The 27,258-nt window shown below is 37.6% G+C and overlaps 2 long non-coding RNA genes across 2 annotated transcripts; one reads left to right on the top strand and one right to left on the bottom strand.

The window, feature by feature from the left end:
• Positions 1–307: 307 nt before the first annotated feature.
• Positions 308–5,904, bottom strand: LOC139691590 (uncharacterized). The gene is made up of 3 exons (XR_011701608.1): positions 5,689–5,904; positions 4,714–4,800; positions 308–587 (listed from the first exon to the last, which is right to left on the bottom strand). It is a non-coding gene; the product is annotated as an uncharacterized lncRNA (long non-coding RNA).
• LOC139691591 (uncharacterized) lies at positions 2,402–25,947 on the top strand. Its single transcript, XR_011701609.1, has 3 exons — positions 2,402–2,716; positions 2,818–3,031; positions 25,810–25,947. It is a non-coding gene; the product is annotated as an uncharacterized lncRNA (long non-coding RNA).
• The last annotated feature ends 1,311 nt before the right edge of the window (positions 25,948–27,258 follow it).

The raw sequence follows: 27,258 nt of genomic DNA, 5'->3' as shown, positions 1-27,258 counted from the left end.
TTCCTAAACATTTCAGTAGTTCCTCGGGAATGTTATCTACCCCCACGGCCTTATTTAAGTTTCATCTCCTTTAATGCCCTTCCTATCTCATGGAAAGGATTTCTGAAAAAAACTTGCATAATCTTGTAAAGTTCTGTAGTCTTACAACCATCATTTTAGGTTTACCATCCTTCTTAAAAGGTCCACTGGTGTTTCCCTTACTCTAAAGACTTAATCTATCATTAATTACGTCTCCATTGCTGTATATTTTAAAGCATTTGGGGGGGGGGAGGAATGGGGTGGTATGAATAAAATAAATGCACAGATTTCAAACTAGAAACATTTAATTAAAAACATCATGAAAAATAATGGCACGTACACAGTCTTTAAAAGATAATGAATTCTTCGCCGAGTAGGAATTTAGGAATGTTAGGTACCATGTTTGTTTATATTCAATATCTTATGGGAAGCACTAATAAATTATGATGCAAATTGTTGACTTTATGCCAGCTGGTTGATGGTGTGAAGCATAGTTACAGCTTTTTACTTGCAGCTGCACGATCCCTTTGGGCAATTGCAATCGCCTCCTTTTTTGCAGCAGCAATTTCCTTGAAAAGAAAAGAGAGTTTCATGAAGTTACATCCTTGATGTCCCAAGATAGAGGCAAAGGTATGAATTGTGAATTAATATTTTTTGAACTCAGATTTGCTCGAATTCAATTTGATTAAACTATTTATTGCAGTTACAATAATCGGCTTTGGTATTCATTTGGAATAAACAAATGGATTAGCACTTTCTTCCTTGTATAGCTACATGCAAACAATGACTAATTTACAAATAAACTTATGTTTGAGGACCATAAAAATTTAATTTCAGGTAAGGTAATTGAATAAAAGTTATTTTGTTCCAGTCATACCATCTAAGTATTCAGATATGTATCTGTAAACTCCAATCATTCCAAAATTCCATTCATTCTTCCATTCCAGTTTGTGTGAACAGCAACCAAGGAACAAAACTAATTCAGTCACACACATTGGTGCTCATATTCAAAATGTGATGAATTCCTAAGAATCTTATCTTTGACGAATATTTTCCATTTCCAATATGATACTATTTTTTACATTTAGCATAGGAGAAATGCTGACGAGAACCAAAATAGTAAACCATAAAAGGTGCATGGCTAATTTCCAAATTCTTTACACGTCTTTCATAGATAATTCAGTTTACAACATTGGAAAGCTTGTATGAAGTTTCATGAAATTCTGCATTCAAATTGTTTCCACGATGAATTTCAAACACATGAAAAACGTATGTTTTCTGAAACTTGCTCTATATATAATTACTTTGACCACTTCATCCTCATTGGGCATTGCATTCTATATGTTTTGATTTTGTGAATATTCAACTTTATGTTACTTGTGGCAGTCAAGAATTTACATTGAAACCCATGTATTTGTAAATTTGTCTATATATTAATGACCCACTTTTGAACGCCTTCACTCAGAAAACAACATGTTTTGGAAGAAATAAAGTGTGTTGGTGATGTAATTTGTATGACATAGCATGAAGCTTCCCAAGTACTAATTCATGATTTTACCTATTGTAAATACCATTTTAAAAATGCAATACCTAAATAAATTGGGAAGATACTAAATATAGGTAATTAAGTATGCATGTAAATGTACTGCTATAGTAAGATGCATGGATACTGTGAGTTTAAAGATATGACACCTATATGCTGTAATAGTTTTGGAGGTGCATGCATGAAAATATATATATATATATATATATATATATATATATATATATATATATATATATATATATATATATAATATAGTGTGGACTACTGTATAACACCTCTACTTTGAGACATAGAAAATCAAAGGCTGAAGTTCCAATTAATCACATTTTTTCTAATAATTTTTATTTTCAGGGTTCGAACTTATTTCTCATTTAAATTTAAACATTTCTTACGTCACTTAAGAGTAAGATTTGTTGAAATTCTAATAATATATTTACCAACTATTTATTCATAATAATTAAAGCGAAAATATTTTTATGGTTCAACTTGGTGCAGTAGTAAAAAAATAAAAATTTAGATTATGTGCCTAGGTTCTTTTAATTTATATTAGCAACATTGAAATGAACTATTTTACTAATTAAGCACCAGGTATGATTAAAAGGAAGGAAAGAGAATCATTAGGAGAAATTAGATGGAGGCTGGAAAGGCAGATGATTTGTTGGCATATTGATTTGTTACCATGTTGATGTCTAGGGTCTATGTCCATCCATCTTAAACGGTATTCTGCCAATAAAAAAATTTATCTGTTTTCCACCCACTTATTTTTCGCGGAGTTGTTCGATCCGACCTCCCGATCGATAGTAGTCGAGGTTGCAGTCGCTGCCAATCGATATTGATTTCCCGCATGGCGGACTTGTGCGAAAATTCTTAAAAGTCATTTAAATCCCTTATTTTAGAGTATAGAGTTTTTGATGACGAATTCTGTGTTTGGTGTGGAAATATACACCGTTTGAATTATAAACGACGATGTTATTACATGGGCCCAACTTTAAGAAAGTAAGAAAACTAATATGTGAACTCGGTTCTCTCTACCGAGGTAAATTTGGAAAGATTGGAGGAAAGGTAAATTGGTTAAGGCTATATTATCTCTCATAGAATCTAATGCGTGTGTACTTTCGGCACCAATAGGTTTCTTTCGCTACCGAAAACAAGGTAAGACTGATTTTATTGAAGTTACCTTGTGGCGAACTTGTCGTGGATTTTTAGAAGTTTCACACCATATAGTTACTCTGACATTTATTTCGGGCACATAGGATCCGAATAGAAGCCTGAATTTGCAATGAAGAATTCATAAGGTGAATGAGAAACGGTTGCCATCCCTTGTTTATATCAGCTATGGTTTCATTGTTAACTGCATGATGTTTCCAAGGAAGAATGATGCTTTTTAGACAGATGCTGAGAGTAGAAAATACAACTGGTAAACGATAAAATGTCTTCGAAATAGATCCTACGTTATGGAGCGTGCAAGTAAGTGTAGTTTCAGCAGAATGTTGATTCGTTATTTTGTGCGATTCGAGATTAGTTTGACTGTAGTTGAGTCTATTACTAAGTGTTGCATATGAAGTGGCCTACATAATTTAGGGCGATCAATTTGTCTTTAGTCGCATTTGTTGAGGAAGGTACCTTTATATTCTGCGGTAAAACTCAGCGACTGCAATTCAGAGTACATTTTCAATCGAAGGTGGTAAGGAAATGTTTATTTTTGGAACGTCTCTCTAAATTACTCATTCTCTTAAAAAAAAGCACGAACCTCATGACATACTCGAAATCTCACATTTGTAAATTATCCATAAAAGAGAAGAAAGATTCCTTAACAGATTTGTTTTACAGTTGGAATAAGCTAGATCATTGCTACGATGGAAAGTTTTTCAATTTGTAAACGCAAATTTTAGGATTATACTGATTACGTTTATTTTAAAAATGGAATCATTACTATTGCATTGTTCTGAATGGGCAATTCGGAAAAGAAGTACCTTTGCGAAACCACCCTAGATCAGTTTTTCTAAACTATTGAATACATACAGTTTATCTTCTAGATGTTCGATAGGAAAACTTCAAAAGTTATAGGACCCTCAGACCGTGGTAATTACGGAGTAACTAATGAGTGCCCACTTAAAATATTTAGTTTTTATAAATATCTCGTGGTGTCATATGGTTAATTCTACGTGGAGTTAAGGACTACATCTCATGTGGGGTTTTGGTTTGACATTTTTATGTTAAGGTTCGAAGTTAGTGCTCGCATTGATCAACTAATGTCAGTGTAATAGAATCCACCAAAAGGAATGTGCTTGGGCGTGCAAAACATTGTAACATGTAAAACAATTTTGGTAGTATGAAGCCTAAAGACCAGTGCTAACACTTTCACAAATGGCTTATGCATGTGTGTTCAGTCAATTCAAAAGTCAAATGTACTTTTATTTTTCCATTTATGTTGGTGGTGAGAATGTTTGTGATCAGTGGTGAAATATTGAGAGAGGAAGGAATTTTACGAGGGAAAATACGATGTACTAGTGGTTATCAGGGTAAGAATGCAATATGGAAACGGAGGCTTCCTCCTGCTTAACCATTGATGGCCATTGCTAATGAACAAAATAATTACTGTCCCAACTCATCATATTACATTGTATTCATACTCTTTGCTACTTCAACCGCATCTCTTTTGTATTGGCATGCATTGACATGGCATTGGCATGACATTGGCATGACATTGACTGACATAATTCTTGACATGCCCACTGTATTAGTCTCATTTTGGATGTTTGGGTTCAACATTTCCTAAGAAACCTGTACACAGGTCACTTCAGTGTAGCATTAAGTCCTGTGTTTATAGGTTCACCTAACTTAAAATGGTAGTTTTCTCATACTTATAATTTAATGTAGTTCTTAATAGAGATAAACACATTCGGTGAAGGAATTCAGATACATATGATACATTACAATCATAAATGCAGGAAGGGAGAGGAGCTAACAGAATGTTGTGCAGATGAACTGAGAGGGGCTGATTGAAAGGGATTCCTGGATATTGACTCTTTTAAATTTAGCAATACGGAAAATAATGCCTAAAAAAAATAAATGGCCGTCAGTTAATTTTCACCATTATATTCTACAATGCATAAAGAGTGTTTTTATTAATTATTATTAATCCTCACCTGGATCTGCCTTACTGCAGCATTTGCAGTCAGAGCCACATTTGCAGTTGTCAGCGCACTTCTTCCCCTCAGCCTTGGCACAAGTGTCTGCAATTGTAAATTTATCATGTAATTTAATTTCATAGTTATAGTATGTGTGTATATCTTCAGATGAAGACGGATTGTTTCTGTCGAAATATCAAGAAATAACGTGCGAGTGTTCTTCTTTTTTTTGTGTTTCTATATTGTGTGTTACTGTGTATTTTATATATATATATATATATATATATATATATATATATATATATATATATATATATGCACACACACACATATATATATATACACACACATTATACATATATATACATATATATATATATATATATATATATATATATACTGTTATCTACGATACTTATGATTTCAGTGCAATGTATGACTTCAAAGAGGTAGTTAATTTGTGGTGCATGCCTTGATTAAATGGATGATAAATAAAATGATAGTTGACTGATAAGTAGTTATCATGATTTAAAATTTTCAGCTCTTTGTTTTAACTAGTTGAAATGGCTAATATAGAATGAAATAGCATAGAGCACCTCTACAGGAAACGAATTAACATAAATAGCTCATTGAACATCATTAGCATTTCACAGGATATTAATGAACTCTGACCTACTTTTAAAAAATTTAAATATTAACAAATGCAAAAATTCGTTAAATATGAACCGTCGTATTCGTTATGTATTTTTTATTTTGTGGCTAAAATAATGTAGGCCTTAAATAATTTAAACTACGTTTAAAATATTTGATTGTTCAACATCCTATTCCGTTTTAACTATTTCATTCGCGTAATCAGATCTCATATGAGAGAAATGATTTTAAAAAAATGAAAGTGACCTCTTATTTAAAAAAATGTCATCCGGTACGATCAATAAATTTTCACCGAATGCATGAAACCACAGGGTATCATGATATTCTTATGTTATAACTCACCCTTGCAGGCTTCACAGCATGGGGGTGGCATGATGAATATGGGATGTCTTTGTTCTCTTTAGCTGATCGGTTGTTAGCCGTAAATGTCGTCTCTCCTTCGGTCGGTGCTCAACTCACAACTTGCTCGACCGCTCCCAGCACGGCGGCTTTTATATTCCGCTCGAGGTCCAGGAAAGACTTCAGCCGGCACTCTTAGTCCGCGCACACGTCACGGGGAAAAATCGATCGGTAAACGCAAGGGCATTCCACCTCGCGCCGGGTGCAAAGCCAATCGGCTTCCCTTTGCACACGGCCCCGCGCGCGCCTTTCAAAGTTCCTTCCCCCGAAGACCCGCCGTGAGTGATGATGGGGCCGTGCGCAGAGTGCGGACGTCCCTCGCCGCGAAGGTTTGCACCCGCCGACCTACTCCTCCCATCGTTGTGAAACTCTGACGCATTCAGAACGGAAATCATTGTCCATATGCCTAATCGTCATACGTTTTAACTGAGAAATGCAATCCGAATTTACTTCGTTCGTCCATGTAATACAGTAGTCAGTACTGCCACAGTAATACATAAATCATTCGACATTTTAAGTTGGTTAGTAGAAATGTGTTTTTCGATTGCTTTTGGGCACTCAATTCAAGATTTTTGGAACTTTGTTGATGAGTTTCATCAACAACGGGAACCAATGGTAACCAGAATACACAACGGCTGAAACCAAATCGGTTAACATTCTTGCGAGTAATGGCGTTTTACTTGGACTGCGACATGGTTAAGTAATCGAATTAGTATTCCATTTGGTTATTGTTTATTTATATAAGTTATTATGCCCTAAGTCCTTAAATGATAAACAAAGACTTACTTAATAGCTCGTCACATTTTCCATTTAATACCATTATTATTAGCTATTGTATTCGGTCTTACGTACCACGACAGCCATTGAAGAATAGAAACGTACTTGTTTTAGTAAGTATAGTTCATTCGGAGTATGCATCACACATTTCCTGCTACATAGGTAGTATCCGATGAAATCGGTTGTATATTATAGTGTTTATAAGGCGCTATGATGAATTTTTGAAGTATTTACGCCATTCTATATAAACTGGAAACATTTAAAGTCAAATTATTAGTGCATTTTGAAAACGACACTTGCTTTTGTTTATTGGAAATTTTATTTTTTGGTAATTTTATCAATTATATTGCAGATATATAACGTATATAATATAAAGTAGCATTTATACCACTAGTTCATAATTAGTGGCTCTTCTCGACTTATAGAATTCTGTAATATTTATTTCTGGACAATGAAAAAATGTTTTTTGAATTCTTTAAATTATTTTAACCTGAATAACTACCTATGAGCAACGTCCAGCAAGGCGAGGGCGTGTGGCGGGGGGTGTTAAGTCACTAGTCATGCTTTAAGAAATATTAGTTCATTCCTTTCTCTTTTCTCTCTGGTAATGCATTACTTTTTTAATGCAAGCAAAGAGTTCGTTTGGAAAGTGTAAATTACGCCTTTTTGTTGGGCAGTATTTGTTCGCAATTACATGCATGAATCTCGTCGGTTACACGCGAATATGTGAAAAAAATGTGAGCTTTAGAACTAATGAAATATAAACTTGTATTTTGGACAAAATAAGTTATCACAGTGAGAAAATCACTGGTAGCTTATTTTAACTTGGCAGAAGTAAGGAGATCAAAGAAGGTCCTGCGCACGTTCATCGTAAGACGCTTATCCTCCTTAAGACGTTTCAAGTGTTGTAAATTCGTTTGCACACGAATTAACATAGTAATTTGGTATGATGAATATCGTGGTCACTGTTATGTCGGAGTTTTTTTGACTTATAATAAGCGTTTCAATTGAATGCTATCATTCGTTTTAATTTTTATGCTGTCCACTTCTCATCCAATTGAATTTATGGCTCTTATTTTAACTATATTGCCTTTTAGCTGAACGAGAACGGTGCATCTATAATTGGTGAGGATATATATATATCCTCGTCGATGATTCACACTTATAAGCGAATGCAAATTTTTTATTATTATCAACGGTGTTTTTTGTGAATTGTGAAAAAATGCGTCTTCCATCTCGTGATGTATTTAATGGATTTCAAACAGTGAACTCCTTAACAAGAAAATCGAGTTTAAAAAAATACATTTTCTGCTTTGTTTTTTTCGATTAATTATTTACAATGACACTGTTGAACTATAATATTATCATAGATATTAGGTAGTAATTAGATTTAGACGCATAATATTAGCGTTCGAGTAATGGCTGTGATTAGTGTATTAAAAAGAATTTTTCTTCATCGTTCTGACTCTTAATTAGACTAGAACGGAGTAATTAAATAATATTTAATAAGTTTTGAAGAAAAAACAAAGGGATTGGCACTTTATGTGCGGGGAACATGTGTCGTATGTACGTATATCCGTTGTTTTGGAATTCATTGAACGAGTAAAATAAAATAATATAATTGATACAAAATCATTGTTTTTGAAATATTCAGAAGTACCGCGTGATTCTATGAAATTGAGTTTTGTTTTTTTGAAAATGATACCAATTAAATTCTTCCAATGGCTTTTCATAATTCAGTGTTTCACGAAAACTGTGGTGTTTTACTTCTTTTCTGTTAATCCATGATTTGTTTGTTTTTTGTCTCAGCCTGAAAGCTGACTTAATATTCCTCTGTGTGTCCATTGAATATAATGTGGTTTACGCATGGAAGAAATTATTTTTCGTATTTCCCCTCGAGGGCTGCTGAGAGAGCGTTGGTGTCTAAGGTACTCACTAAATAACGTGAAGTTAATCCTGTGACATAAACGTGTTACTTTTCTTTCCGAACTATGCTCCTCTGTAAGCAGGGTGGTAATAATTTTTGTGTGGTGTTTGTTTCGGAGTAAGAGGATTTAGATTTTCGAGCAGGGATGGAAAACGAACCTAATGGATAGGAGTAGTGACGAAAGGAGCTCAAGATGACGTTCTTGTCTTTTAGGTTATGACGTTGTTTGAAAGGTTGGTAAGGAAGGTTAAGGAGAGGGGATCTAAGGAATAAATCTTGGCGGAATTTTCGAATTCTCTTCTTACTTGTAGAGCTGACGTTTTCGATGGTATTTTGGATGGACCTTCAGGGGGAACAGATGGATGGAATGAGAGGGTTTGAGGACGATTTGATTGACTTGTTGAAGATTAAGTAAGATGTGGTGCTTTCCCGGCGTATTTGATTCGTGAAGGATTCTCGGGTCTTCCACCGGGTCAAGGGTTCCATATTGGCCGACGTTTCGATGCCCGACTCGTGCATCGTCTTCAGGGTTCAACCCTGAAGACGATGCACGAGTCGGGCATCGAAACGTCGGCCAATATGGAACCCTTGACCCGGTGGAAGACCCGAGAATCCTTCACGAATTGTTGAAGATTATGTAAGTGATATTTTAATAATTTCTTCGATGCTAAAGGCATTCGATCCTTTTTGGAATTTCTTTAATTTTTTTATAATCAATCTCTCTAATTTTTATTAGCATGATCTCTCCCACCGTAGTACGATGGAGGTGATAATACATTTTCAACAACACTGCTAAAGAGACCTTCCAATTTATGCAAGAGATTTAATCTGTAATTCGCCCTGTGAGTGATTCCCAGCCTAGATACTCTAATACATTTTTTGGGTACGCCACTAAGTTTATCATAATAACGCTTTACAAATCTAGCTCCTCTACGCTGCACGCGATCCAATTCGGCAATTAATCCAACTTCATGAGGATCCCATTTGGATAGACGGCGAGTGAAACAAATTTTGGTGCATTTCTCTCGTTCAACCACTACTCTGCAAGCCTGTCTCCCATCAAGTGGGGATGGGTTATTTTACAGAGCATCGTCGGTTTCATCTGGCCACCAACTTCGCTTGGCGTTTGAGGTGTCGTCGGCGTATAGGAATGGGCGTGTGTGATAAGAGTGGTGGGGATAATCAACCCATACTTCTTATGGTAGTGTCCACTGCCAAATATGAGAGTGTATAAAATGTTGGCACTTCTATGTGTCAACTTATATGAAAACTAACACGGAAATTTCAAATCACATCATTACCATTTCCTGAGTCAACATGCGGTTAGTATGGCAGAAGCCATTATTTTTTAAATAATAAAGGAGTACTTTGAATACTGAAATGTAACGGGTAAAAGATTCATCTTTGGCAAGCTTAACGTCTTGTGCCTTCTGTATTTTCACTTTGGAGACCTCCATAGTGATATCTTTCTGCACGCCAAATCATGCTTCTCGTAAGAAATACCGAAAGGCTGAATCTTCGGCGAATTATCTCTCTTTAAGTCGAATGGATCAATTTGTCGGTATGACTAAAGACAAGACAAGGCGAGAGATAAAACTTTTATAACCAATAATTGCATTCGTTTTATCTCTTACAATTACTTGTGTGCTTTAAGACGTGAAATCTTTCGCAAACATTGATTCTTCGATAACGGTAGCACGTCCGATTGACATAAATATCCTTCGATATTTCAATGATAGTCCATATCATTGCCCAATGATTCCACATGAACGAGTCGAAAATAACTTAATTTCGCTCTATCTTTGGTCACCCTCCATGGTAAATAGATGAAAATCAGGTTTCAGATACTTCCAATATTGAATTTGTGACCGAGGACTCAGCATCATCATCGTGACCTTTGACCTAATGAAATATTCCTCGAGTAGCTTCCATGGTGCCCTTATCATCGAACCAACCAAACTTCGCTGTAGTTTCCTGGGTGCGAGGTTTCGTCTGAACTCTTCCGTTAAGGTCATCCATTATTTGTCTGAAAGGTAGCGTGCTTTTTCTTTAAAGGAAGCAGCTCTGTTGATGTAAAAAAAAGTCGTGATGGACTTGAAAAAAATAGTTTCTCGGTGTCTCATTAAAGACGTGTCTGGTCCATTTGTCGAATGATTGTCACGCGTGCCGAAACATTTTCCCAAAACACTTCCAAATATATTGGTTTATTCATTGAAAATTTTGAGTAACTGCGCAAGTCACGTTCTCGTTTTCCCGAGTATGTTTGTCTTAGAAATATGTGTGGGCTGTCATGGACGATTCTGGATTATTCAGGAAAGAAGTTGTTTAACATGCTAAGTACTGACCTAGTTTTTTAATCTAGTACTGTGACGAACAAATATTCATTTATGTGTAAATAGATATAAGGAAAAGGGAGAGGAACGCCTATCAAGCACGAACACAGGAGAGGTGTGTATGTATGTATGTATATATGTATATATATATATATATATATATATATATATATATATATATATATATATATATATATATATATATCCATTTTTATATGTATATATTTATACATGCATATACACACACAAATATACATATATATATATATATGTGTATATATATATATATATATATATATATATATATATATATATATATATATATATATATATATATATACGCACGCACATACATACACACACGTACGTAAACGTATCGTACGTTCACACACGTGCAAAATTATCGAATTTTGCTAAGATCTGTTCTTTGACCGATAACGTAAATGCATTGTCCTTTTTTTTCTTGATCTTCGATATCGATGGGGGCACTTACGAGATACCAGACGACCTTTCCCCACCACCTCCATTCCTCCTACAATACCGTAAGCTGATTGTTACGCGGATAATCCTCCATTTGGTGTATTTGTGGTCGGCCTCCCCTGGCTGAGGGTATTTCCTGGGCCTTGAGGAATCACCTTTGAAGACTTTAGGGGGAAATCTCTTGGGAGGAAGAGTGACTAACCCCTGTGTCTTGCAGAACTCAACTGCTTTCTCCCCGCGGTCATTCCTCGTGCCTAAACCGTAGTCCCCGACCTCATCACCATCTCTTCCTTCGCCTACCGTCGCATTCCAATCCCCCATCACTATCATATGTTTCCCTGCAGGAACACTCGCGACATCCAGGGGCGGTTGGACCGGAATTTCAGCAATCCCACAAACGGAGCTTATTTCATGGCAACCATTAATTGCGCGTGGAGGCTGAATGAAGTCTCGATTTCATACCAAATTCTTTGCTTTGTTTAAACAGATATAATCTCTGATATCTTCGAATGCCCATTTCTCCTATCTTTGACTCTACGACCTCGTGTTTAAAGTAATGGAGTTTCTTGATGTACAATTGAGTCGAGTGCATACCGGGATGTCGTATCTGAACCATATTAGTAGATTTATTGCGGGGCTGACAAAAAAGGAATGATATCTAATGCACCAAATACTTATGAATTTTATGTATTTCACGAAGATTTGATTTAGCAGTTGAATGTAGATTTGTTGCGATCTTCCGAATTAATGTATCATTTGAGGAGCTACTGAAAATCTTATTAAATATCGGTATTCATGTGCCATGTACTCTACGTAAAATTCTTTCTCCTTAGATATATCGTAAAATGGTATCGTTTATACTATATCCTCCCATTGAACACAATCTTGACATGGTGGAAGGGCTTGTGCGTCCCAATGAACCCTAGAGCTGTGCTGGGGGGAGTAATATTAATTGCTCCTGGTAGGGTCACCCATGCCAGATAGGTCGAAGGTTAGGAGCCAGACGAAAGGTAGTCCACGCAGCGTCTGTTCCTCAGTGAGGCGGCTGCAATTGCGTCTGACCCCAGTGGGGCGGCCAGTAAGTGATGGTGTCACGTTAAAAACACTTGGGGAAGGCAACGGGAAACCACCTCAATTATCATTCCCAAGATTAACATGATGGACTATACAGAGATTTTGAGTCCTGGCAACTACGGGGCTCGGCCCAATCGGCCGTGTGTCGTGCCCGGCAGCGGGGGAGGCAAGGCTTCCGCGGTCGTCATCCCACGAAACCCTGGCAAGGGAAAACCAGCAGCTGGATCAGCAAACTGAAGAATATCAAGCGGGAGATGGAAAGGGGAAATATCGATATTTTAGGTCTATGCGAGGTGAGATGGAAAGATAGCGGGGATTACTGGAGTGATCAGTATAGAATAATATACAGCGGCGGGGACGAGAGCCAACGAGGGGTTGCCATAGTATTAAATAAAGAGGTAGGAGGAAGCGTAGTCGACATAGAGCAGATAACGGATAGAATACTACTAGTGGAGATAAAAGCAGAACCGACGAACTTGGTTATTATTCAGGTATACATGCCACCGAGCAACCATAAGGAAGAAGAGGTCGATAGGATTAACGATCAATTGGAGGACATAATCGCATGTGTTCCTGCAGGGAAACATTTGATAGTGATGGGAGATTGGAATTCGACGGTGGGTGAGGGAAGAGATGGTGACGAGGTCGGGGACTACGGTTTAGGCACGAGGAATGACCGCGGGGAGAAATCATTTGCATTCTGCAGGAGATAGCGGTTAGTCATCACCAACACTTGGTTAAGACACCACAAAAGACGCAGGTATACATGGAAAATGCCAGGTGACTCAGGAAGATATCAGCTAGATTATATCCTGGTTAGACACAGGTTAAGAACAGTGTGATAAATACGCGCAGCTTCCCGGGAGCGGATGCGGACTCCGACCACAATTTAGTTGTTATGAAATGTAGCGTTCGTTTCAAAAGACAAGGCAGGGGCGGCGAGTTAGAAAATGGAATGTAGAAGCATTACATGGTTTGAAAAGGAAGGAATATAAAAAGGCGGTAGAGGAAATCATGGAGGATGGTAAAGATCTAAGTACTATCGAAGAAAAATGGGGAAGGATCAAGAAAGGGTTATCGAAATCTGCAAAAGACACTATAGGAACCGTTAACGCTTAAAGGATAGGAAACCATGGATCACGGATGAGATGATTACAAAGATGGATGAGCGGCGAAAATGGAAGAATGTAAATACAGAATTAGGAAAAATGAAGTACAAAGAATTAAACAATAAATTGAGGCGGTCAACAAATAAAGCAAAAGAAGCATGGTGGAAGACGCAGTGCGAGGAAATGGAATGTTTGCAGAGGAAGGGTGAAATTGGCGCGCTATACAAGAAGGTTAAAGCACTACCAGGAAGTAAGAAGGGAATATCTGTGCAAAGAGTTAGAGATAAGTCGGGTAAGATAATAATTGACACAAAAAATTCCAAGAGAGGTGGAAGGAATATGCAGAAGCACTGTATGGAAGGCCGAATAGGTTAGACATAGCCAGAGAATATGACGAAGATAGCTTAGGTCCAGGCATACTCGGCAATGAGATACAAAGGGCATTAAGGGAGGTGAAATCAAATAAGGCCTTGGGGGTGGACAACATTCCCGCGCAACTATTGAAATGTTAAGGAAAATGTGGGAGGAAGAGGCTACAGGGGCTGATTCATAGTATCTATGAGGAAGGAATCTGGCCGGACGACTTTGTGAGATCAGTTTAAATTCCTATTCCGAGAAAGGTAAAGGCTACATCATGTGAGGACTACAGGACAGTAAGTTTGATATCCCACGCTCCTATGGGCCGCTTTCCAATGGCTACCCTGTATTCCAATTGTCGATTCTTCTCGGTAGTTGCATTTATACTCTTCCAAAGGTTTGTCCTTGATCCTTACGGTCATTTTTACCCTTCTGTGTTTTCCTAGGTCGTCCACATTTCCCTCTTTCTGGTGGTGAAAATTCTTACTGAGCTCTTGGTCATATTTCCCCGTCCATTCTTCGAACTCTGTTAATTGTAGTGACTGTTTCCGAATCTAAGCATATCAAAGATGTTTCATTCTTATTATTACGTCACTCAAATGAGGATTCATCGATTAGTGGTAAATAATTATGGCTACCGTGAGAAAGAAAGTTTTGGAAAGAGGAAAAAAATATTACTTGGAGGTGTCGGAGATGAAGATTGTCGAACACAAGTCATCGAAGTACAACGGTGATCTCACATTTGCAAGGCAGCGTGTCCGGTGCTTAGAGACAACATGGCATCGGTATTTCCCATGGGGAATACCGTTGCTGATGACGGAAAAGTTCTCTAGAATAATGAAACCAAGGAAAACGACGATTTTAAATAATTAAACGTCATTCGCTGTGTCAATTGTGTACCTGTTTGTTGCGATTTATTTTTCCAGTTATTGTTAGTTTTATTTTCAGGAAACGTAGCTAAAATTGTTCTCAGGATCATCAGCAAAAGGATAGAGAGTAGGGCAAATGATTACTTAGGGGATGATCAGTTTGGGTTTAGGAAGGGGAGAGGTACGCGTGATGCCATTGCAGTAATGAGATTATTAATCGAGAGGAATATAGAACACAACCAGGAGGTATTTGCCTGTTTCGTAGATTTCGAAAAAGCGTTTGATAGAGTGAATTAGGAAAAAGTAATGAGTTTATTGCAGAAAATAGGAATAGATTAGAGGGAAAGGAGGCTAATCCGCAACCTGTACATGTCTCAGAATGCTCAGGTGGGGGTGGGGAACGGGGAGTCCGGATGGGCAGTGTTAGGAAGGGTTGTAAGGCAGGGTTGCCCATTATCACCGTTGCTGTTCAACCTGTATGCTGAGGAAATGATCAAAGAGGCATGGGAAGAACTGGAGGTAGGAATGAAAGTGGGCGGGGAATTCGTAAAATCAGTTAGGTTCGCTGATGACCAAGCTTTAGTTTGTCAGTCAGCCAAGGGGCTGCAAGCATTGCTGAGTGAATTGGAAATTCAGTGCGACAGGTATGGGATGAGAATCAATATTAATAAAACAAAGGTTATGCGATTTTCCAGAGAGAGAAACTCAACTAATAATTGAAATAGGAGGGCAGAAACTAGATTAGTAAAACATCCCATCTATATCTCGGAAGTGTTTTGGACTAACATGGTCAAAGGAATAGGAGCATGAGGAGAAGAATTGCATTAGGCAAAGAAGCTTTCACAAGGAGGAGGAAATTGATGGCAGGGACGTTGAGAATGTTGATTTTTCGGCAGCTTTTGACCGAGTGCCTCACGATAAATTATTGTTAAAGTTGGATTCGTTACCATTGGACTTGAGGGTAAAACAATGGATAAAAAATTTTCTCAGAGGCAGAACTCAAAAAGTAAAATTAGGGGATACATTTTCAAATGAGGCGAGCGTATTAGCAGGAGTTCCACAAGGCAGTGTTCTAGGGCCATTACTCTTCCTAATTTACGTAAACGATCTACCAAACAATTTACATTCCCAAATAAGACTCTTTGCTGATGACTGCATTATATGCAGACGGATAGAGCATGTAAATGACCACGTAATATTACAAAATGACATCGATCGCCTTGGTGACTGGGTTACAAATAATATAAGTAAAAGTAAGCATAGAAAATTTTCAAATAAAAAGAATGCAGAAAAGGAAATTTACACCCTCTTGGGAGAAATAATCCCATGTACTAGTCAATGCAAATATTCAGGCATTTATTTAACTAGGGATCTTGGGTGGGGAGTCCAAGTAGATAATTTGACACGGAAGGCATTTAAAGTATTGCTTTGGGTGATGAGAAATTTAAAAGGAAGTAGCGTAGCCACAAAAGAAAAAGCATATAAGGCACTGGTTATCCTTATCCTAGAATACTCCTCCATAGTATGGGATCCATATGAGGTGGGATATATTAAAAAGATAGAAAAAGTTCAAAGAAAGGCAGCAAGATATGTACTTGGAAGGTACAAAAGAATAGATAGTGTCACAGAAGTGTTAGATATACTGAAATGGGAGAGTTTGAAAAATAGAGGAAAAAAGAGTAGGTTAGGCGCGATGTATAGAATTGTTAAAAAGGACGAAGCGTGGGAAGATTTATGGCAAGGGATAGAGAAGCCTAACTTTAAGGGAAAAAACGACCATAGCCTCAAAATAAAAATAAGGACTCAAAAAATAAATAAGAAAAAATACTCTTTTTTAAATAGAACTATTATTGATTAGAACCAGCTGCCTGGAGGTTTGTTTGAGCCCTTTCCATCCAATTTTAGAAGTTTTAAGTTGAAATGTAAAGCAGCCACTGGGTAATAAACTTCACCGTAGTTTTGAAAATATTGTTTGTATGTAATGTGGACGGCATTTTGTATGTGGTGTGGAAGTTTGTTTGTATGTGATGTGGAAGTGTCATTATGTAAAAATATTTTGTCTCTTATCTGTTTTTATGTGTTCGTATGTAATTTTCGTTGTTAGTAGTTATCTTTGACCTAACCTGACCGTTGCCACCAGGAAATTTGCCTAATTGCAACGTAATTGTGTAAATAAATAAATAAATATGATTGGAAATAAATAAATAATAATGATTTTGAGAAAAGACGTTAATAAAAAATTGAAAACGAATGGGTATGATGCATATTTGGGGAGGAGAGTTGACTGTTGGAAGAACTCCAGAGGCGGCTGTAAAGATGGATGCAGATCGTTTTCATTGGTTATTAGATTTTGAGGACTGTGATATGCATACATAGATGGGAGAATATTAGGCAACCGCGGAAGGGATAGGAATAGGATAACCATGTTGGACGGGATGAAGGGAGGAAGTAAAGTATGTTTGTAGAATTGAAGAGGGGTCTATTGTAGTGTCGGGAGTCTGGCTGTAGTCGAGTTACATGTATTGTTGTACCGTTTTATGGGTTGCATCTGTATAAAATCTAATTTAACTGGTAGACTACCAATGATATAAATGAAAGCATTTTATTTTTCGGTCCTCTTAACCGATCTGTTTTGTCTTTGCCATGTCATCCACGTCAACATAATCCCATCCTTAGTAGGCGTGTGAGCCGAATTATTTCTTCTCAGGGCCAAATCGACGTAGTAAAGACAGTTGACGACACAGGGGCGAACGTATGCTCCTTAAATTCATTCGATCTTGTCTTCCGAGCTGCCTAAGTGGCCGGAAATAAGAACATTGCGCCAAATTGTGAAGCTTTGACGCAATATTGTGTGTCTAGACAGAAAACCATTTCCTCGACGCGTTATTTAGTAATGCAAGTATATTTCTACGAATGGCGGAAGCGAGGTCACCGTCCTTGTTTTAGTGTGATTGTTGCTGTAATGGTTGACACTCTTTATCCATCCCACCACCGATCGAAGTTCTAATGTTATGTTTTTTATTATGTAGTATTTACCAGGTTTGTATAAAAAGGATAAGAAGTAATTTTTTCCTAAAGTGACTGTACGTCGCAGCTCGCTCCCATCGAGCAGGTTCAGTGGTAGAGGGTCTGACCTTCTACAAGCGCCGATCGCCTGCGAGCGGTCGTTCAAGCTAGGTAGTTTTTTTAGTGGACCCCTGTCGAGTGACTCGGTGCAAACGTTAAATGAAGCGAACGATTGAACAGAGGTACCCCGTAAAATTTTGTGTTGGACTGGGGAAATCGGGTACGGAGGCGTTGGGCATCATTCGCCGAGTGTTCAAAGATGAAAACATGTCACAAACTGCAGTTTTTAAGTGGCACAAGCTCTTCAAAAATGGCCGAGAGAATGTGGAGGTCGAGCTGTACGCTGGACGGACGTCGACGCCAAGAACCGACGACAACTTGCAACGCGTGCGTCAAATACTGAATTCAGACCGTCGGTTAAGTGTGTACATGCTCGCAGATCGTGCTGGTATTGATAAAGAGGACAGTGAACACTGTCGGTGAAATTAGTGGGACCTTTTGAATGGGTCGAATTTGGTTTTTTCGCTGTATTTTTTTCTTTAGGCATTCTCCGTCCTCTGAAGGTAGGGCCATAGTCCAGTTTGGCTCGAGCGACACTCCGCTTGGGACCGGTGATCGGAAGTGAGGTCAACCGCAGAAGCGACTAGACGAACGACCCCCCTCATCCCACCTTTGGTAACACCCCTCTCCCATCCCCTTCGCTAGACGCCTCCATGAATCGTCAAGACCTTCAACATCCCGAATTCACCGATGATGTGGCGAAAACGTGTGAACTAACACGCGGACTCACCGATAGGCAATCTTCTTTTTCATTTCCTTCTTTCCCGTTAGTCACACTTAACCCAGTAGTTTCCGAGCTTATTCCTGTAATAGGATTGAATAATGGGAGGACTTACTCACGACCGTTAAGACGAAAAAATGAGTCCACTTTCTTCTCCGCTCCGTGTATGCAGAATAGTTGAGTCTTCGAACTCCCCATGTTGGCGTGTGGCATAAATTAGTTCGCCCGCCAAATAGCGATTGTTGGAGGCATTGTTGATTGTTGATTAATGGCGTACGCGAAGTTCAAATTCTCGTATTGAGCTCTGTTTATCTTCTGTTGTGTTTTGGAATTGGTTTGACTGGGAAATGATTCCCTGATCGCTCTATTCAAGTCAATCTTGTGTGTACGCATTTCAGGGAAGAATTCACAGGGTGTACCCACATCACATTGTCTCAGCGGTTCTCTTGACTAATAGATTGCTACCATGTTGCTCAGAAAAAAATGACATAATTTGGTGTTCTTCAATTGATATTTCATTGAGCAACATTTTTGTGGAAGCCGACCATGCGTCAATCTCACAATCACGTTTTCATTCCTCAATACAATTAAAAAAATAAAAGGTGTACTTTGTATACACTTGGGACGATTTTTAGAAAGCAATGGAGAATTATTATTTAAAAAATTCACTTTTTACATAAACCCCAAAGTAACCTTTTATTTTTTTAATTGTATTGAGGAATGAAAACGTGATATATATATATATATATATATATATATATATATATATATATATATATATATATATATATATATATTTTTTTTTTTTTTTAAGGTAATCTACTGGTTAAGGTAGGTTTTTGGATGGACATAATTACTAATTTAATAATTTGTGACCCCTAGCAAAGCACAACATCCTACTTTACATCAGGTCCCTCTTCAGCTCTGAGTACTTTCTTCCTCCCTTCATCCAGCCCAACATCCCTATCCTGTTCCTTCCCTTTCCTCTTTTGCCCAACATTCTCCCCTCAATTACAGTCTTCAGCATCCCGCTGCCGGTCAATACCCCCTTCAGCCACTTTTCCTGCCTCCATAGGATTTCTCCCAACAAACCCCTCTCTTCGCCCACCATACCAAGTACTTCCTCGCTTGTTTTCTTCTCTGTCCATTTCACCCTCTCCATTCTTCTCCACACCCACATTTCAAAAGCCTCCAATCTACGTTTATCCTCCTGCTTCAATGACCACGTTTCCGCACCGTACATAGCTACGCTCCATATCAAAGTTTTCACGAGTCTTTTCTTAACATCCTTACTCAAAGTCCCTGTTATCAACTCCCTCCTCCTTGTGAAAGCCTCTTTGCCTAGCGCAATTCTTTTCCTTATGTCCCTACTACTTTGACGGTGTTGGTCCAAAACACTACCGAGATACGTAAATTGTTCTACCTGCTCTAGTTTTTGCCCTCCTATTTTAATGTTAAGCTTGGCCTTTTTCTTTCTAGAAAATCGCATAACCTTTGTTTTATTAATATTGATTCTCATCCCATACCTGTCGCACTGAATTTCCAATTCACTCAGTAATGCTTGCAGCCCCTTGGCTGACTGACAAACTAAAGCTTGGTCATCAGCAAACCTAACTGATTTTACGAATTCCCCGCCCACTTTCATTCCTACCTCCAGTTCTTCCCATGCCTCTTTGATCATTTCCTCTGCATACAGGTTGAACAGCAACGGTGATAATGGACAACCCTGCATTACACCCCTTCCTAACACTGCCCATCCAAATCCATTAACAAATTTCAAAGATGAATTGACCTATGTTTACATACATTTTTAATTAACCTAAGTAGAAAATGTAAAACCTTTCCCTTTTCTCCATTTAATGTCCTATTTTGCTCTTGAGTCAAAACACAAAACGATGGAGAGGAAATCATGAAAATGTGGGGGAGTAGGTGGAGAAAAAGACAGGAAACACATTGAAGAAATTTTTTATTAAGAATAAAAAATTGATTTGCAGGATTTTGTTACATGAGAAGAAAACCAAATGATTATACAAGTACCCTTGATAGGAATAATCAATGTTTAAACTAACATCTTCTCCTTTGAAGATATTTCATAATTGCTAAATATAACATATGCAGTAGCGATTGATGCCTTGTGGAAAAAAAATTAAAGTTGTCCTTAGGATACATTCTGGCAATGACCTCAGTCCAATTTGACCTTTAGTACAACCTTTTTTCCTTAGCATTTACATTGGCTGCTGTTGAAAGGGTTATTGTAATCAGTGATGTTAGTTTCTGCCAGATGAAACCGTCCAATGGTATTAGTTCCACTTTCCTTGGTTGTGGTAGTTTCATAATGGGGTAGAATCCTCAACAGGTAGAAATGGAAGATATTAGACGATGTAATCTGGGGGATCTAAAAATCAGGAAAATGCATGCAATTTTAATATTTAAAAAATTATGAAGATTGAGTTTTTTAATGGGCACTTTAATGAAACACTTCTAATTTTCAAAACAGCTATGAAGATCAGCTTCTTAGAAGTTTGGCTTTCGTCATGACCTCCAACATTTAGTGAGAAAATTTAATCTGAAATTCCAGAGGTTATTCCAAAGATCTATGATCCATAAAAAGTTTTCATTCTAATAATTGATTGAGGGAAATCATTGCAATAGAGTAAAATATAAAATATAATCAAAATATTTTGTAACTTGACAACCCATTGCTAAGGAATATTTATATCTGAGGGAAGAAATGAATACTCATTATTGGTGCAGTCCATAACCAAATGATATTTCAATTGCTGTCTTACATTCAGTCCCAAAATGTGTACCTCCCATCTTATTTAATTACTAAAAAGTACAGTACATTTCTATGGCAGTCAGTCATTAACAGATTGCTCTGATTTTAAATTCACAAGCACATCAACTATTGAAACATATGAAACTGTTTTAGTCATTACTTGGTTGACTTTTGCCATCATACTAACCATGGCTCTACTACTTTGAAAACATGGAGGAAACATTGAAAAGTATGATGTTATGTTGGTAAGACCATGATTTTGAAGGGAGAGTGTTTGGGAAGTAGAGGAAGGAATGACGAGAATTCTTTTTTTACTGACATGAAGGCAGATGGAATTCACAATAAAATGGAAATATATATATATATAAATATAAATATATATATAAATATATATATATATATATATATATATATATATATATATATATATATATATATATATATATATATATATATATATATATATATATATATATATATATATATATATAGTGCAATACACAGTAACACACCATATGGAAACAAAAAAAAGAAAAAGGACACTCACACGTATTTTCTTGATAATTCGACGGAAACAATCCGTCTTCATCTGAAGATATAGAATTACTTCTATATCTTCAGATGAAGACGGATTGTTTCCGTCTAAATATCAAGAAAATACGTGTGAGTGTTCTTCTTTTTTTTGTGTTTCTATATCGTGTGTTACTGTGTATTGTACTATTCGGCACTTCCGTATTACGTCTACGAAAGCATATATATATATATATATATATATATATATATAGACATGTATATATATAGACATGTATATATGTATATATATATATGTATATATATATATATAGATATATATATATATATATGTATATATATATATATATGTCTATATATGTATATATATAAATATAAACCATAAACACAGTAATCAACCCGAAGGTCGGTTTAGTAGGCGATGGTAGAGTTCACCCAGTACTAAGCCCTATACGGCGTGTGAAATTCACACATCAGGGTATGGGGGCCAGTTCCTTTCCCTGTGCCGGTTATGGTTTCCCAAGAATACCTGGTACCCGAAAAATCACTTTAGCTTGGGTGGAGCTGTAGGTGCCCAGAGTGCCTTGCCCGGGAATCGAACCTGGGACCTTCAGGTCAGCAGCCCAATGCTCTACCCCGTGGACTACCGCAACCCACACACATATATATATACTTAGAAATATATGTATATATATCTATTTTTATAAAAAATGATAGATATATATATATATATATATATATATATATATGTCTCAGACTGCTCAGGTGTGAGTGGGGAACGGTGAGTCCGGATGGGCAGTGTTAGGAAGAGGTGTAAGGCAGGGCTGCCCATTATCACCATTGCTGTTCAACCTGCATGCAGAGGAAATGATTAAAGAGGCATGGGAAGAACTCGAGGTAGGAATGAAAGTTGGCGGGGAATTCGTAAAATCAGTTAGGTTCGCTGATGACCAAGCTTTAGTTTGTCAGTCAGCCGAGGGGCTGCAAGCATTGCTTAGTGAATTGGAAATTCAGTGCAACAGGTATGGGATGAGAATCAATATTAATAAAACAAAGGTTATGCGATTTTCTAGAAAGAAAAAGGCTAAGCTTAACATTAAAATAGGAGGGCAAAAACTAGAGCAGGTAGAACAGTTTAAGTATCTCGGAAGTGTTTTGGACCAACACGGTCAAAGTAGTAGGGACGTAAGGAGAAGAATTGCGCTTGGCAAAGAGGCTTTCACAAGGAGGAGGGAGTAGATGACAGGGACGTTGAGTAAGGATGTTAAGAAAAGACACTTTGATATGGAGCATAGCTATGCACGGCGCGGAAATGTGGTCATTGAAGCAGGAGGATAGCCGTAGACTGGAGGCTTTTGAAATGTGGGTGTGGAGAAGAATGGAGAAGGTGAAATGGACAGAGAAGAAAACAAATGAGGAAGTACTTGGTATGGTGGACGAAGAGAGGGGTTTGTTGGGAGAAATCCTATGGAGGCAGGAAAAGTGGATGAAGGGCGTATTGATAGGCAGTGGGATGTGTAAGACTGTAATGGAGGGGAGAATGATAGGAAAACGAGGAAAGGGAAGGAACAGGATAGGGATGTTGGATGGGATGAAGGGAGGAAGAAAGTGCTCAGAGAAGAAGGGAGACCTGATGTGAAGAAGGGTACTGGATTTTTTATTTTGTTAGGAATCACAAAATATTTATTTGGTAGCTGTGTCCATCCAAAAACATACCTTAACAGGTTACCTGATAATAATAATTACATGTATATATATATATATATATATATATATATATATATATATATATATATATATATATATATATATTTAGTAGCTGTGTCCATCCAAAAGCATACCTTAACAGGTTACCTGATAATAATAATTATATATATATATATATATATATATATATATATATATATATATATATATATATATCAATTATACGGAAACACTCACACGAGCAGCACAATACTGGGAAGTCACAATAGAACACAAATGAAATAGCAATATTTAAAAGGACACTCACACTGTAAATTGTTCAAGCTTTCAGCCTTCTCCGAGGCCTTCTTCAAGTAAGACTCTCTTACTCGGAGAAGGCTGAAAGCTCGAACAATATACAGTGTGAGTGTCCTTATAAATGTTGCTATTCAATTTGTGTTCTATTGTGGCGTCCCACTATATATATATATATATAGTTTTATATATATATATATACACACGCACACACACACACACACACACACACACGAGGGTCATCCGGAAAGTTGTACCCGTTCGTGAAATAAAGACACAAAAGTAAATATTAACAAACATAAAAAATTTTATTTGAAAGAGGATACTTTAAACTACTTCTCAACATAATCTCCAAGCAAATTAAGGCATTTGTCATAACGTGTGACAAGTTTCTGTATTCCTGCTGCATAGTCCTTCGCCGCCAGCTCATTGAGATACAGGGTCACTCCTTCTTTAAGTTCTTCATCGCTGTCAAATCTTTTTCCTGCCAAAAAGTCTTTAAGCTTTGTAAAGAGATGAAAATCTGAAGGGGCCAAGTCCGGGCTATACGGTGGATGGTCGAAAGTTTCCCATTTGAATTGCTGCAAAAGTTTTTGTGTTATCCCAGCTGCATGAGGCCTGGCATTGTCATGAACGAGAATGACACCAGTAGACAATAGACCTCGCCGCCGATTTTGTATTGCCCGCCGTAATTTCTTTAATGTTTCACAATACGCATTGGCATTAATAGTGTCTCCACGGGCCATAAAATCAATAAGCAATACACCTCGTCGATCCCAGAAAATGGTTGTCATGAGTTTCCTGGTGGACAGAACTGTCTTGAATTTTTTTGGTTTGTTTGGTGAATGAGCATGATGCCACTCCATTGACTGTCGTTTACTCTCAGGTGATGCATAACAAACCCATGTTTCGTCACCAGTAATTATGCGAGTCAAGAAAGAGTCTCCTTCATCAGAATAACGTCCCAAAAACGTCAGTGCTGCAGCCATACGCTTGGTTTTGTGCTCATCTGTAAGCTTGCGAGGGACCCATCTTGCACAAATTTTTGCATAATGCAGATGGTGTTTAACAATTTCATGAACAATTGTTCGAGAAACATTGGGAAAATGCTCACAGATGTCATCAATTGTGACGCGCCGATCGTTCCTCACGAATTCGTCAACTGAGCTCACCAGTTGGTCTGTAATGACAGACGGTCTCCCCGAACGCTCATCGTCGTGTGTGTTCCCCCTCCCCATGTTGAAGTTGCGACACCACCGCCGAACAGACGACTCGTCCATTACATTGTCTCCATACACCTCCATTAATTGGCGATGAATATCACATGGGCGAACGTTTCTTGCATTGAGGAATTTAATCACTGCCCTCACTTCACAACTGGCGGCGTTCTCAATTTTTTTAAACATTGTAAACAATCACAGAAACAACACAGGCAATGCTAGCGTCACGCAACTTGGCTCAGAGAAGGCAGACAAGCCACTGAAGCTATCTGACCTCGTCCAGCGGCTACTCGCGTCGTCAGCACTTCATGCGGCACGAACGGGTACTACTTTCCGGATGAACCTCGTATATATATGTATAGATGATTTCGTTAAAGTAACATGGAAGTGTTGAATAACAAAATTGGAAAGCACAAACAATATAAGAACACATAAAAAGATTATATATATGTATATTTGTGTGTATATATATATATATATATATATATATATATATATATATATATATATATATATTTTTATATATATATTTATATATATATTTCTATATATATATATATATGCTGTATGACTGCAACTTCATGCTGGTTCTGTATGTGAGAAGGGTTTTCATTGCCATTCGCCCATATCCAAGTATGCATTTGAAAGTGGTATTCATGAGAATATTCTGTAAGATGTGAAGAAAACTGAACACATGTTTTTCTTTGAAACAAACCTTGAACAGCTTAATCCACTGCATACTCTTTATATTCAATTACAGGGTCCTCTACACCACAGATAAGCACATCTCCTGTGAAATAGGGAAGAGAGGATTGTTAAATTGCATCCAATGGGAATGTTTGAATGTGCTCATGGCGATAACTATTTGAACCAAAGTCCACATCTGAATGCATCATCAGTTATAAGGGTGGGACATTTTTTGTATTTTTTAATTGCTGCTGCTGGAATTTGAACCTGGGCCCTCTGGGTGAGAACTCAAATAGGGAGCGGGATACCCCTTATAATATATGTCACACCCAGGATTCAAACCCGGGCTCTCTTGGTGGAAAGCAAGTGGTTAGCCACTGGCGCCATTCTGATACCCCATGTACAAACTTGTAGATGTGCTTGCATAAGTAAGTAGTTCCATTTAGTGGCTTAGCGGTAATCTTATTTCAATTGAATTTTTAAATAACCATTCTGCGGTTAGCCCTTAAATAGCCTGCATATTCTTATCAGTATGGTTGCCATCTTAATACAATTACAATGTCTTTTAGGTAATTATAGAATATTCTAAATTAATCTGATCCCATCCCTTGTTACTGAAAACCATTCATTGAACTCACTCTATTACCTCATCATTATGCTTGGCTGCTGCTAAATCTGGATTGTGAATGGCTTTCCTTATGATTCAAGAGGGGAATGTTAAACCATAGGGAGTGTAAAATGTACCATCAGCCATATGTTTAATTTGTCTTTGAGCGATAACAATTTATGATAACTATTCTTATTCAATGATACATTTTATCCCCATGAAAATTCCAATTTACATTACCATTTGGAAGCACTGTTACTTATTATATGACTTCACGTACAATGTCCATTATGAAAGTAATTTGCATGATTTAATTGTGACGCGATTACCCATGGCATCGCAGTGAAACCAGTCGGGAAATGTAGTGGGGTGTCTGCCCCTCCAATGCAGTTGGTCGGTAATTTGCTCCGAGCAGTCTGAGCAGAAAGATGTGCTTCTGCGTAAAGCGTGTTTTTCGACTTAGTAACACTTAGCACAACACGGTCAAGCTACATAATGTCAATGCCCCCAGCCACACGTCCTTCATCGTTACCAATTTCCTGGCCCAGAGCACCAGACTAGTGGTTCCCCAGCCTCATTTCAGTCCCGACTTGGCTCTGTACGACTTTTTTTTTTTGTTTCCCCGACTGAAGAGAGAGCTGAAATGAAAGCATTGGGAGACTGTGGAAAACATCAAAAAGCATGTTAAAACGTTCTTGAGAGATATCCCCATCGAGGAGTTTCAGGGTGCCTTCAAGGCATGGCAGACACGTCTCTGCAAGAGTATTGATGCAGGGGGGGGGTATTTTGAAGAATTTAAAGCATTTGTATAAGTAGGTAAATCAATAAATATCTGTTTTTTTTCCCAGAGAATGCGCCATTACTTTTATAGTGGACCTTGGCATTAGCTCTAAATCTCTCCAATTAAGTAAATTG

Source organism: Hetaerina americana, unplaced genomic scaffold (assembly GCF_022747635.1).
Source record: "Hetaerina americana unplaced genomic scaffold, ioHetAmer1.1.p SCAF_38, whole genome shotgun sequence".
Classification (NCBI taxonomy): domain Eukaryota; kingdom Metazoa; phylum Arthropoda; class Insecta; order Odonata; family Calopterygidae; genus Hetaerina; species Hetaerina americana.
The sequence above is the reverse complement of the archived record's forward strand: the minus strand, read 5'-3'. Positions and strand labels throughout refer to the sequence as shown.